Here is a 13752-nt window from a genome sequence, read left to right as displayed (position 1 = left end):
TTTTCTGTGGATCGCGGTGCGGAGAGCCCGGGAATGCGCTTTCCCGGTGCAGGCACACGCATTCCGGTCACGGCAGCGCGGACCCATCGGCGTGAGCAGCATCAGCCCCGCGGCGCTCGCTGCTGGCTACACGCCCCCCTGTTCTGCTCGCAGTTTGGAATTATTGCCACTCTGTGTTTGTATTAGCGAGGAGGAAATTCAACGTTGCTGCCTTGAACTTTATGCTCCAAAAATGATGATTTGCGATGGGCCTGTTTGGGAGTTTCTTCCGCGATTTTTGATCAGTTTCATCTCTCATTACAAAGCTTATTTAGGAATTCGGAGCAGAGTTATCAGTCAGTGTTCACCGCAGACTTCAGGATAGGCAGGGTCTGCATGGCCAAACGATGTGGTTTTAGCAGGGGAGTCTTGGACTGGCCCTCTAGGGAGGGTAGAACATGTCTCAAAAGCAATAAGCTGGTTATGGAGTTGGGTTGCCTCTGTTTCTGTCTTCTCAGCATGGTTAAGTTACAGGCAGGTTGAGCCTGAATCTGCTGGTTTTCATTCACAGGTCCTGGACTCATGTCTGGAGGGTAGTGATGTGATACCAAGCAAAGGAAAAATCTGTAGGCTCGTGCCTCATGTGCATGGTGCCACTGTGTGGAGGAGTTAAGTTTTAAAACAAATAGATAAAATCAATGGCAGTGAATATCTGGGCAAAAAATAGTTGGCCAAGGGTTATAAATGCCTGAATGTATGGAATTGCTGAGTTGTGTGGGAGAAGTTGCTGCTTAAATGAGCTTTGGTTCCAGAGGAATGAAGCCTGATAAATGTGACTTCAGCTTTTAAAAGAGCACTTTGCTGTGCCTGGGGCAGATTCAGATTGTCTCACCTGCCTTCTGGTCCAGTTGCTGGTGATTGGAATAAACTGCAGGTGTGGCAGATGTATGTCTGTGTGTGATCTGCTGGGAAGGGATGGTAATGGCTTTGGGGGGAGCAGTGCAAGACAGGGCAGTTCTCCACCTACCTGCTTTGACAGCAGATCTGCTGTGAAAGCCTCCCTTTTGCCTCCCTGCCAGGGTTTGCCTTGTATCAGGGAGTTCTCAGGACTGCACATGCAGCCACTGAAGTGGCCTTGCTGGAGGGAAACTGTGTATGAACAAATTGTACAAACCTTCTTGGTGGCATCCTGTACTTACAGGGAAAGAAAGTGTCAGCTCTGGGAACGGCGTGAGCTCTTTGGCCATTATCGGACAAGCTCCTCAATGCTACTTTGAGTAACGAGTGCATGTGCTTCTCAGTGAAACAAAATGATAATTGTGTGATTAATAGAGCGTACCAGTTTTAACTTTAGATGCTGTCACGTTAACACTTTTAGTGATACATTATTTTTCAGAAGACATTACTTGAGCTTAATTTTCTCTGGGAGAACCTGAAGCCCTAAGCAGGAATGGGTGGGCTGTTTAGAGGTTGAGTGTTTAATGACAGAGGTTAGTGCACGATGATGATGATGATTAAGCATGTCCTTAATTCCTGACCAATAGATGGAGTGCTTCTATGCTTTAGGATATCTGGGGATTTAATGGTCTCTTGGTTAAATCAGTCATTATCCTTGACTCTTGCCTGAGGATTGAGGCAGCTGACATTTTTTTTTAAGGAAATGGTGATTTTTAGGGTGGTGCAGTCAGGCTGTCTGACACTATGATCATGTAACCTAAAGAGGAGGTCCAGGTGGTGCCTCTCACCCCAGAGGCTTTGCACTGCTTGTGGAGTGGTTGGACTGGAGGGATGTGGGTGAATGGGGCTGTCTTACCGTGACGGTCAGCTAGAGGTACTGCAGCTCTTCTGGCGACCCTTTGCTGGCAATGAAATGAGCGTGGGCTGTTCGACAGGGCTGGCTGAGCTGAGCCAGACTCAGTGAAACTGTGCTGGAACGGTCCCTGTTGCATGTGATTTTAGAGGTGACATTGCATGCGGGGCCGCCTGCTTTTGTTCAGCTCCACTTGTTATGGGCCAAATGACCTGGCATAAGACTCTATTTGCTGTGAAAATCGTGAGAAATTAACGTGTAAGAGATGAAAAATGAAAACTATTTTAAGACAGGTCAACCTTAGTTTGTTTCCATTTGTAAGGGGAATGTTTTACAGATTAAAACTGAAATGAAAGAAGGCAAAAGGCTACAAGATTTTCCCTTGTTAAAATCATTGTTGCTGGTTAAAACTGCAGCAAATGTCCTTGCCTCACTGTGGATGATGTTGGAATGATAATGCTTTAAAAAAAACAATTTAATTTAGGAGAATAACTTTTATGACTTTGAGATGGTGCATAAAATTGCCTTTGCTAGCTTTTTTTTAAACTCAATTCAAATTTTAGTTTCTTAAAAAAGTGTCCTGTAACTTTAGCAGTCATAGTAACCTCTGGCTATTATTTCCCTTGTAAATCAATTCTGCATTTTCATAGTGCTACTGTTTCAGAAACTGAGTTGGTCATTGTTTTGGTATTGACTTAAAAGAATGCAATCTATATTTTTTAATAGCATTGCTTCCCATTACATCACAGGCTTTTCTTCAAGCTGTGTTTTGAAATGCCTGTTGCTGTATGAGAGATGGTGGTAGATGGTGGTGTGGCTTTTGGCAGGGTTCTTGGGGGGTAGTTGTCTTTGGTGTAGCATTTTTTGGGAGATGAGGACGAATAAAACTACTTGACCCTTAGGGAACAAGCAGTAACTTACTCATTGTGTGTTAATATTAGCTCTGTTTGCCCTCAGAGTCTGCTCGGCTTCCATATTAACTTTGAGTCATTTGGCATATGGGGAAACACTGTTGTTTCTTTCTTTATTCAAGATAACACAAGTCATTGTACATCATCACAAATGAGATTTTGAGGGATTTCTTTTAAAGATATCCTAGCAAGTACGTGGCTGTTTTGTGGATAATTTGTGGTCCAGACTATTAGTTAGGACAAGCAAATTTTGATTGGTTAGGTAAGAAAGTATCTGTAGTTATGGCACGCTCTTAACCTGGGCTGAGGGAAGGGGAAGGCTTCGCTTCAAAATTGTAGAGTAAATTAAAAAATGTTTATTACTAAAAGTTTGAGATTTTCTGCAGATTCATTGAACAGTTGGATAATGAAAGAAGGCTTGAGAGGTTCAGACCTCAGTGTGAGGGTGACGGCTCCTGGTCGTTTTATTCCCCCCTGGATCGTTACAATTTGGTGAATGTAATGTAGCTATGTAGTCGTTTAGGACTCTGGGAGCATACTAAATTTAGTTTGTGTCTTATGGTAGTAATGTCAATTCTGCTTGACAAGGATGCAGTCAGCTGTTAAAGTGCTAATTAGGAAAATATTATAATAGCCTCATTCATTGTCCCAGTCTCTTACAGTGTTCTGGTCTTGACTAGAAATAAACTCGTTGCTTGTGTTGTATTGTTTAATGTGTTAAAATCCAAATTACATCAAAGCAGGAGGCAGTTTTCATGTGAGTCAGCAGGTTGAGGTGAAGATCAGTAAATCACAGACTGGTGTGAGAGCTCCAGCTTACTTTGTAGCATTTCACATTGTGTTTTCTTCACCTACAGCAGCTAACAGCTGGTAAATCCCTTTTCCTTTGTGCAGTAGCAACCTCCTGAAGTTACTTCTCCAGCTAAAGTACGTGGCAGCTCTGAATACCATAGAGTTGACAGCAGTTTGCTGCTGTCGCTATTGTTGCTGTGCTGCCCTGAACGAGCACCTCACACAGTGCTGGAGTTACTGGCAGCTGGCACTTCAGCCAAGACCTGAACTGTCCGCTGTGTTGGCCAAACTAAGAGGATTCTTGGAACTGCTTTGAAAATCTCTGCTTGTTTTCTTCATCTATACCTGTAATAACTGGTCTCAAGCTTTTTTATTGATACGTATATTTAAGTGTTATATGATACTTTTTTTTTCTTGTAGAAAACAAGCATTCCTCTGCATATCATCCATAGTTATTACACTAAATACAACATAGTTTGGAGGCCATGCGGATCTTCATCTTGTGTTTGCAGATGTACAGTAAATGTCTGTCCTGGAAGCAGGGTGGTTTACCACTCAAACTGTGCATGTCCTTCTGATGGTAAATAGAGTGCAAAATAGAAAAGCTTACTTAATAGATAAAGCTTGCTTAATTGTTCCAATACATTCAAAACAAGGAAAGAAAAATATAATTTGAAATATGTATTATTCCCCCCTCCAAATGTAGACTGGCTTTTTTTTGACAGCTCTAGAAGTCTTCACAGAATGTTGTGGGAGCAATTTGGTACTGAAGTTGTCTGTGTGATTCAAATAAATAATTTCTAGAGCAGTGTAAGTTATAAGTTGGCTGGATTCAGAGAGATTGCTGATATCAATGTAAGTAATTTCATAAAATCCAGTATCCCAGCACTTCCTTAGCAACCCCTACAACATATTAGCCTTTATGGAGGGATATACAAAAAACCTCCGTATTTATAAAGAGCATCAGTAAGGCCACAAAGTCAAGTGTTTGAAAGCTGGGTAGTGCTTTCCAAAGAAAATATCCTTAGTTTAAAAATGAAAATTAAACTATAGCATTGGAAAGTACACTTAGGAGCCCTGATGTCAGGAAGAGTAGAAGTGTTTTGGCTCAGATGCTTCAGATCTAGCAGACACTTAGCAGAGGCAACCTTCAACCTACCATATGAAAAATTAGGTGAAATTGAAAATAGGATTTTGGGACGGAAACAGCAGACAATGTTAGGCAGTGCATCCAGCTCTGTCTAGAACTGAATACAATGACTCGAAAGTACTGACCTCACAAGTGTCTTTGTGTTTTCCTGATTCAGAAACACTGCTGGTTTTAGGAGAGCTCATGAATTGTATAACAATTTCTCCAGTCTCCTGGTCAGTGCTAAAACAAGAGTAAAACACAATTTAAGCAAGCTGTCTTTTAATATACCAATTATCGCTATACACCAGGCAATGTACCGTATTTCCTCTGTACCCTAAACCACCAAAAGCAAACCTAACAACTTCTCCAAACTGTATTTGGAGATTGCATGATATAAGTAGCCCATGGAGGGTCAGATCGAATATTCTATTGTGAATATTTTCAGCTGTATTATCTGCAATGTCTGTGGAGGTGCTGAGATTTAAGGTGCAGGAGGCATTCCTGTGTTAACTGAATACAACATTAGCTCTTCTGATGTAGCATTACTGCCATAATAAATGACTAACTAGTTTAATAGATATTTCTCTTATCGTGGTTAAAGTGTGATAGTGCCCACAACAAGCCCATCATCCTGTTTCAGGTTGATATATAATGTATGAAACATTATATTAAATACCCAGTTAAGGGGTAATTATAGAGTTCACAGTTAATCTGTATAATTTCTGGCTTTCAATTGCAGCTGTCTTTAAATGCCTGAATATGTCTAAAAATATATGCAAAGGCTCTTCTGGTACTCAAATTTTTTTTGACCCAGAGGTCAGAGCAGAAAGCAAAGATGTTCATAGTCTTTAATTCACTTATACTCATGTACTGTTCCCCCTTAGAGCAAACTATTTTCAGGCAATGGCTGTATAAACTTGTTATTCCTAAAGTTATTGAGGTTGTAAAAGAATTTGTGGGCATGTGTCAGTTTTTTTCTTTTTTCCTCTCCCCCCCCCCCCCATTCCCATTGATGGATATAATACTGAATACAAATTAGATTTCTTACTGACGTGTTGATTGTTATGGGTTGACTATGCAGAGCTGTTTGTCTTTTACACGTAGCTGACTTGGCATTCGAAGGACACGTGCATGTTCTGTGTTAAATGGCTTAAGGACTGGAGTGACACAGTTGGGGAGCTTGGCAGATACGTCTGTGTGTGCATGATTTGGAACAAAAAACTCCATCTTCTAAAACAAAGTGTCCAAAGTAGATTTCTCAGTCAAATTTTCGTGAATATTTTTATTGCAGAGATTTAATCCTGAGCAGCTGAAGAAGAAGAAAGGACTTGTGATACATGCTTTAATAATGGCTTCTACCATGTTTTGTAAAGCCAAGTATGTCTGTAACCAGCAAAGCCCTCTTTAGATGTTTGTCCGGTTCCTTATCAACCTGATCAAAATCAGCGGGCAGAAAAAAAGTAAGAAATGTGCAGCAGAACTTGCACATCCTTTGAAATGCATAGTGTTTTGAAATAAGTAAAAAAACCCCAACCCAAAAGAAGAAACCAAACCCAGTGATCTGGCAGTCAGGGTGTCCCTCCCTCCTTTTTTTAATCTGTTTCAAACTTATTTTAAATACTTTTGCAGCATGCAAAGAGATTGAATACATCTGTGTAGAGCTAGCATGAGTGAGTCTGTGCTCAAAAGCAGGTTAGTTCAAAAAAAAAAAAAAAGAAAATCTTGAAATGAATCCAGGTAGCTTTCTAGTTAAAACATATCAAATAACATAAGGCACGTGAGCTCAAGACAACTCAGTTTAACTATATAAAACATTTAAGCTGTAAAAAAAATTGGGAGTGTTTTTTTTTTTTTTTATAGGTGCCTGGATAATTTACCCTTAGGTGGCAGAGGGACAGAGTGGGCTCGTTCCCTCGTTGCATCAGATGTTTTCCTGTGGGCCAAGCACTTGGGGAAAAACTGAAATACTGCTTCCTCTTTAAATGTTTTTTACGTATACATTATGCTCTTTGTGTTTGTTTGATTAAATTTAGATGTTTTTAAAGAGCAGTACCCCTAATTTTACATGCCCTAAGACAGCTCCTGGTTAAGGGCTAGATTTCAAAGACTGCTTAGTTCTTCTCAAGCACCATGCCATTTGAAATGGAAATTTTTCCTCTCTGGTCAGCAGAAAATGTTTTCTTGCCATGCCTAATGTTTTATTGTGTGTCAGTGTTTCTAATCAAATCAAGTGACACTGTATTGCCAGGTGAGATCCTGTGTCCTTCAAAATATCTTAAATATGAAAGTCTCCAATTATCTGGATCAAGACACCTCTCTCCAACAATGGACCCTAAGTGGCCAGTGGAGACTGTTAAGTGTGGTAGGATTTCTTCTGTATTAGAGAAGTGTAGTCCAGCAGGGGTGGTCAGCATTTCATTCCTGTGCTTTGGGGAGTCTTTACTTAGATGTGAAGATTCCCATATCTGTCCTCAGTTGGCAAGGCAAGCAGTAGCCCAGGTTCACCCAGCGGTTCCAGTGCCAGCAGCTTTGTCTGCCTGGTCTTTTCCTATAGCTGGAAGAATAGACTGCCTGGCTCATATGTATCAGCAGAGTGGTGTGTGTACGGGCAACCCTTTCCAAGAACCTTGAGCGCTGTATGGCACTTATCTCTAAATTTGGGTCTGTGAACTGTTTCACAGGAGCCCATGAGACAGAACAAAGTTACTGTCCCAATACTTGTGTTGGGAGGTTCTGTCTCTCCACTGGAAAAATTATCAGTTTCTTTGTTGAAAAGAGTTGAAATCTTCCCCCCTATGTATTACTTCCTTTCCTATTACTATTGGCTAATATGTTGCATAAGACTAATGTATGTGCAATGTTGACTGAAAAGAATTGGCTAATGGTGGGAGTAAGAATAACAATGTCATATTTATAGCCTGGGTTAGCCTTTAACAAGGAAAAAATAGCTTGAGGTATACCATGTAACACTAGTGTCTGGCTACTATCAAACATGCTGCAAATATATAGTAACAGGTATTGTGTAAATTTATCTTTGTAGTAGAAACCTGATGTTGTTGCTATTCCCAGGGGCTAAGTTGAATTACATTATTGCTGAGGCTGAGCTAACAGAGCTTTGCTTATAGTATACATACAGACAAGGCGGTTCTTCACAGAGAGGTGACCTCTGCTGTATTTTGGTTTCAGGTTTCACAGGGACCTATTTCAAAGTTTTTAGCTTCAGTCCACACCCTGCTGGTAGTTAGCTATAAAACTCTCTTTGAAGTAAGTAAAAAAAAAAAGAAAGGAAAAAGTGTCTTTTATTACTTTAATAAAGTTAGATAAAGGTCATTTGTTTACCCTTTTGTGTTATACAGTGCTGCCACTTGTCAATATAAGTGATAGTTTGAAGATGAAACTAAAGCTACAGAATTACTGGTTGCAGTGTCCAAATGCATAGTGTAAGTAATTATTTTTTATAGCTCTTCTGTTTATTAGTTAACTTGAAGAATGTGTACTAGCATATATTTATGCTGGGGAAGCTATTATAGTTGACATGGCGTAATGTAGTGTACTCTTTCCAAGGTTATTCCACCCTCACTCTAAACTTTTTGTGTTTTTCTTTCTCTCTCCAAAACCAATTTAAAGAACCAAATTAAAGCCCTGTAATCCTATTTAAGAACCCGGTCAAATAAGAAGTCTGCATGTCACTGTTCCAATAAATATAATCGCCTCTTTAATACAGTCACTCCTCTCTAGGACTCTGATTTCCATTTGATTTAAATACTTCGATTGTACATTACAATCAAGCTAGAGGGGATATCCTGCTTTTCCCTCCTGGCCATGTGGTTCTGCCCCATCCTCTCTTGTGTAAGCCCTGCCACTTGCTGAACTTGTGCAATTCACTCTGAATTGCAGCAGGAAAGCTCCTCTCCCCCCCTCCCCGACTGAATTAACTCTCTTTAATAAGTTGAATTAGCTCAAGAGAGGGTTGAGTGAACACTAGGGTGGGTACGAGGTGTCGAAGGCAGTGGTGAGAACCTGTGGGGAAAGGGGGGAACAGGGAGATGGGGCACTGACAGCACCGTGCTTCAGGTTGACTCCGGCCCCTTAATCCTTCAGTGGTTGCAGCTCTGCAGGCTGGGCACTGCCTGCAGTACTGGGAGGCAACACAAAAATTTATGTGGAAGGTGTTGGTAAGCTGAGCCTTCTGCAAGGGGACTCTTTGGTAGGACAGCAAGAATGAAAAAGCCATTTCTCTAGGCTTTGAGACACAATGTGGCAGCCCCTAGGTTAGGAGGTTCCCCCTTACCCTTCCAGAGCTGTCAAAATCTGAGAGGGAACAGTTATGTTTAAAAGGAAATTCTGGGATAAATGCCACGTTTGGGAAAAACTACATAGACTTCAAAATTATTTTAATGAAAATAATCTCAACATGCTAGGCTGAGCGGCTCTTTGACTGCCATGCCACACACCCATATCCCAGGTCCGTGAGGCTGCCAGTGCGTGACAGTCCAGTGGAGTGCGGTGGTGTTGGGTGCTTGGGGTTGCTTTCTGTGTCTACCTTCCCTTGCCTTCAGAGCCTGCAGTATACACGCCCAGCACAAGATGCACAACTGCATTTTCTGTTGTAAAATTACAAGGTTATCACTGTTGAGCAGTGTGTACCATCACTGCTCTTACTTTTTGGTTCTATTTCACAGGTATGTACCAGAAATGGAGGCTAAATACTGCCATAGGGGAACTTAATTACTTAATTAATTGGGTAGACCACAGTGGCTGTGTGTATAGAAGAGGGGAGGATGGGGTTGTGCTTGGTTCTAGCAGTGAACTTATGTGTATGTTTACAAGACAACTTTATATATAAAGATTAAGAATTACATTGAGGAAAATGAATACAAGTAAGTTACTTAGTGTAATTCAACCTGCCTCCCAAAATGTGTAACTCTAACCTGCAGTCTCCTTCGTGCTTTTGATGATGGCATTGCCTCTCTTCTCATTTCATCCAGGTTTTTATAGGTTAAATGATGTGTAAGAAAACCTAGTGTTACTAGCAACAAATTTGGCAGAAGAATTGCTTTAGAAGTGTAATGCTGAGTTTCTAACAGCAAAAAGCTGTTTGCTGTTTAAGTTGACTGAAATTGTTCCAGTGAGTGTCTGTGCAGGTGGTGCGTGATACAAGTTCACAGTGTGAATAGCTGTCCTGCAGATAGCACTTTTTGGTTTTCAGTGCTGGGTCCTCCTAGGTTTTTCCTGGACCTCTCTTTCTCCTTTTCTCTCTTTTCCTAGCTGCAATGAAGGGTCGTTTTCAAAAGTTTGTATTTTGTATGTGTGATATGATATGCAGGCTTCAGTGTAAATACTTAAGGAGTCTTATCAAAATAATACTGGCTCAGTCAGAGTAAAGATGCTTTAGTTAAATAGACTGTGGCTGTGTTTAAAAATAACAGCTCTGGCTGTGTCAGCGTGTTGGACGACCTGATACTGACTGCAACAGAAAGAGCTTCTGAAAATCACTTTGCCTGTTGCACGTATTGCCCCCAGTGTGAACTTGATTTCTGTTAGTAGCGTTTCAGTGTAAGATAAACCGAAACAGAGCCCCTGAGTTGTAAATATGAGTAGCCAAATGGCTTGAGAGAGAGCTTGTTGTTGTGGGCATCTTTTAAATGCACAAACAGGAGTAGCAGCATTTTTGGTCTTGTTCACATTGTCAGAACAGTGGTATCTGGGTTTGGGTGCAAACATTGCCCTCACCTAAGCTCAGTAGTTTTGGGTTCTCAGCTGTTTGATGTTGTGGTGGTTTTCCTGTAGGAAAAAGGTGGTGTGTGTACGTTCCAGCCCAAGGTCTGTCAGTCTGTGACTGCTGTGCTTGCACACATGTAGGCTGTTGCTTTCTTGTAACAGTAAAGCATGAGGAGGAGCTTGCTAGTAATTCCCATGTAATTGTCTCATCTCGTCCCAGCCCTGGTTTGTCTCTGACTGCTTTTACCTTTCTGAAGACTTATTTAAAGCATTGACATTCTTAAAAAGTCTGGTTAATGAAATATAGGTCATGTGCAAAAGAAAGGTACAGTTTTTTGAAAATACTTTGTGTATCTGATGTTTATTCTGTTTTTTTACAGTTCTTGTTCTGTGTAGGTTTTCTGTGCTTTTTTTGTTTCTTGGCAAGGAGGACAGTATTACGTTCTTGTACCAAGAGGAAGGGTATTAGGCCTACTCATAAAAAGAAGATTTATTATCAAGTGTAGTTTTTCATTTTGTCCATTGGAAATTATTTTTTTCTTAAACTCTAACCATACACAGATTACTGGCTTCATTCATACAGTTGTATCAAGTTTGGATGCTGTCTTTGTTAAATTACGGCTCCTGAGGGTTTTCTCTTACAGAGGTTTCTTCAGTCAGGGGAAATGAGGGTATAATAAAGAAGATCCGAGGACCGGACACAATGATTCTATATAACTGAAAGAAACAATGCCAGACTTGGCTGATGTTGGATTTTCCATCAAACTTTTTTATTGGCATTAATTCATTTTACTTTAAGCAGAGTTTAAAACTCGGGCAGTTTGAGTGCCTGAAGGAACTGAAAGACCAATAGCAGACAATTTGGGCAGTACTTTTAATTGCTGTATCCTATCCTCATGCATTTATTCTGAATTCTGGCTTACTCAGGAAGTTGCCTTGATTCAAATGCCATTAGAGCAGTAAATTCAACAGGAGACATCCAGAGTCACCAAAAGGACTATCACTAAAGCCAGTGTAACAAACCTGGCTGTGCCTGGGGTTTCTGAAACATTGATTCAAGCACTGAGCTCGTGCTTTGTGAGAAGCAGTACTGTTTTCTGGCAGAGTGAGTACCTGACCTTCGTTTCTGTTGCCTGTGACTTACTGCAACTCTCTTAATGTTAATGGTATATTTTGCCTTTTACTACAGTTATAAAATGTTATTAACTGTAATATGCTAAAATAGGGATAGAATAATCAAAGTGCACCTCAGCATGCGAGCAAATTTGCTTGAGAGATTCTATAAATAGATGACTGTGCCTCTCAGCCAGAAATACAGTGTGAAGCAAGAACACAGGGTATGCCACTAGCTTTCTCTCTCTCATGTTGAGTGCCAGAAGGGGAATGATGCTGAATCTGTTTTTCACTGCCTCTGCCATGCCAGAATATTGGTTTTTCAGGGTAGAGAGTGGAGAGTGTGCAGTACTGCAGTTTTCTGCAGGTACTTCTAAAGGAGAGAGGAGGAAAAAACATAATATTAGTTTTGACATTTACAAATTAATAGATACCATGGTAAAGCTCCTGAAGTCAAAACTGAAGACATTGTTTTTAATGGCTTTTAATTATTTAAAAGCCTTTATATATTATCATCATCATCATCATCATCATCATGGCTGGGCTTCACGAACGAAGGTTTGGGAAGGGCTCTGTCCACATTTGTTACAAGCGCGCTGGTGGCTAATAAGGCCAATACGAGATAGACATGTCCAATTGCAAAAGGCACAGCAGAAGGACTCCTTAGGTGGCATATTCTGCAAGACACGGTTCTTTCTGCGCTGTCATATTTATATATTATATAAAACCCTTTTAACTATTTTAGGATGTTTTGGAGTATTCCTCTCCCTTCGTGTTCTCAGTAGCTTCTCCGTCTTTACACGTTGGTGAAATTAGGTGCAATGATTGAATCATACCCAGTACACAAAACTGTTTCCTCTCCCCATCTATTTCTGCACCTGCTCTTCAGTATAACTTATCCATTTCTTTATTCATAGAAATCTAGGAGAAGCTTTCTTAATACTCTTTCTCTTATGGAGGTTCAATGGCATAACTTTACCTTCTGTTCTTACATCTTTCCTACCCTTAGTGGCTTAGAAGGCACTCTCTGGTAAAAATGAAAGTCCTTACAGTGACTAATCATGTAGCAATTTGGAAGATGAAAACTGGCTTTCTCATGGAGCAAAAAGCTATATGTGATCTGAGATGAACACTTGCAGTGCATCAGCACTGCGCATTATGGTCAAATTTAATGGACACAGAATTTTTAGTCTTTTTTCTTTTAATACCATAATATTGTATGACAATCCTGTCATACAACAGGATTCTGCTTGATGTAAAAAAGAAAGAAGACTGAAGGGGTAAAACTACACACTGCCCCAAGGATAAAGTTTTCGAAATATTTGCGCAAATTACAGCAATGGGCATTACATAAGAAAGAAAAAAGGTTTGCCCTGAAGTGCCTAAGTTATTAAAGCATTTGTAAAAGCAGGATTTGTCTGTCCCGAAATTTATTGCAATGTCAACTTCTGACCAGAGGCGAGATGAGTATGGATGCTTTGTAACATCCTAGTCATTTACAGGAGCCTGCGGATTTTGAGGGTTACAAGGTTGTGTAACTCGGTGTAAAAAATGTAAAAGGTTGCAGCTGATATCTTCAGATTATTTATTTACCTTGCAGTTGTGTGAAATTAAGTTTCCTGAGAGATCTGAGTGACAGTATTTAGTGTAAGAGGATCTGATCTTCTAGTTATTTGTTCTTTGTGATAGCTTGAACTATCACAAATGACCAAAAGTGTGCAATTGTGCAGCTTTCTAATTAGCGTACTCTCTTTAGTGTATTTGATAGATCAGCGTTGAGGGGTGGTGGTTATAAAGGCAGCAAATAGAACAGTCTTGGTTGTGAGATGCATTGATTTCCTTGTAGCATCTTATGGGGAGGAGTCTGCACTGGACTCGGATCCACAGCTACTGAGACTTTCTCTTGAACCACAGCCTCTTTCTTTGGCTCTGCCCATGAGGGAGCAGAAAGGCTGGAGGTATTCACACCACTCAGCACAGCCGGCTGAGGCTCTCCCCTTAATCACATTCCTGCTTTGAATTGCTTTTTGGAGAACTCTCTAAGGATGCCGGAAGCCTTAAAACAAGGCAAATGCAACTCGGGCTTGGCTGGCTAATTAAGGTGCCCCAGCAGAGTAGTGAATAGCACACTTAGGTTATTATGCCTGCATCCAAATTCTTTGTACGATGAGGCCTGGATCCGTGGGTCCTCTCAGCTCTGTGCAGATAACACCCAGATAACAATTCTCTGCTTAGTTCTCAGCTCATTATTCAGATATATTCAAGTATTTTGTCTGCGTATTGGCTTAATTTCT

General features: G+C 40.6%; 1 protein-coding gene across 3 annotated transcripts in view; it reads left to right on the top strand.

The window, feature by feature from the left end:
* The window catches only part of ADD3 (adducin 3), a 100344-nt gene that overhangs the window by 630 nt on the left and 85962 nt on the right, over positions 1–13752 (top strand). The gene's annotated exons all lie outside the window — the stretch shown is intronic.

This window comes from Chiroxiphia lanceolata, chromosome 8 (assembly GCF_009829145.1).
Source record: "Chiroxiphia lanceolata isolate bChiLan1 chromosome 8, bChiLan1.pri, whole genome shotgun sequence".
NCBI lineage: Eukaryota > Metazoa > Chordata > Aves > Passeriformes > Pipridae > Chiroxiphia > Chiroxiphia lanceolata.
This window is presented reverse-complemented; position numbering and strand designations above follow the sequence as displayed.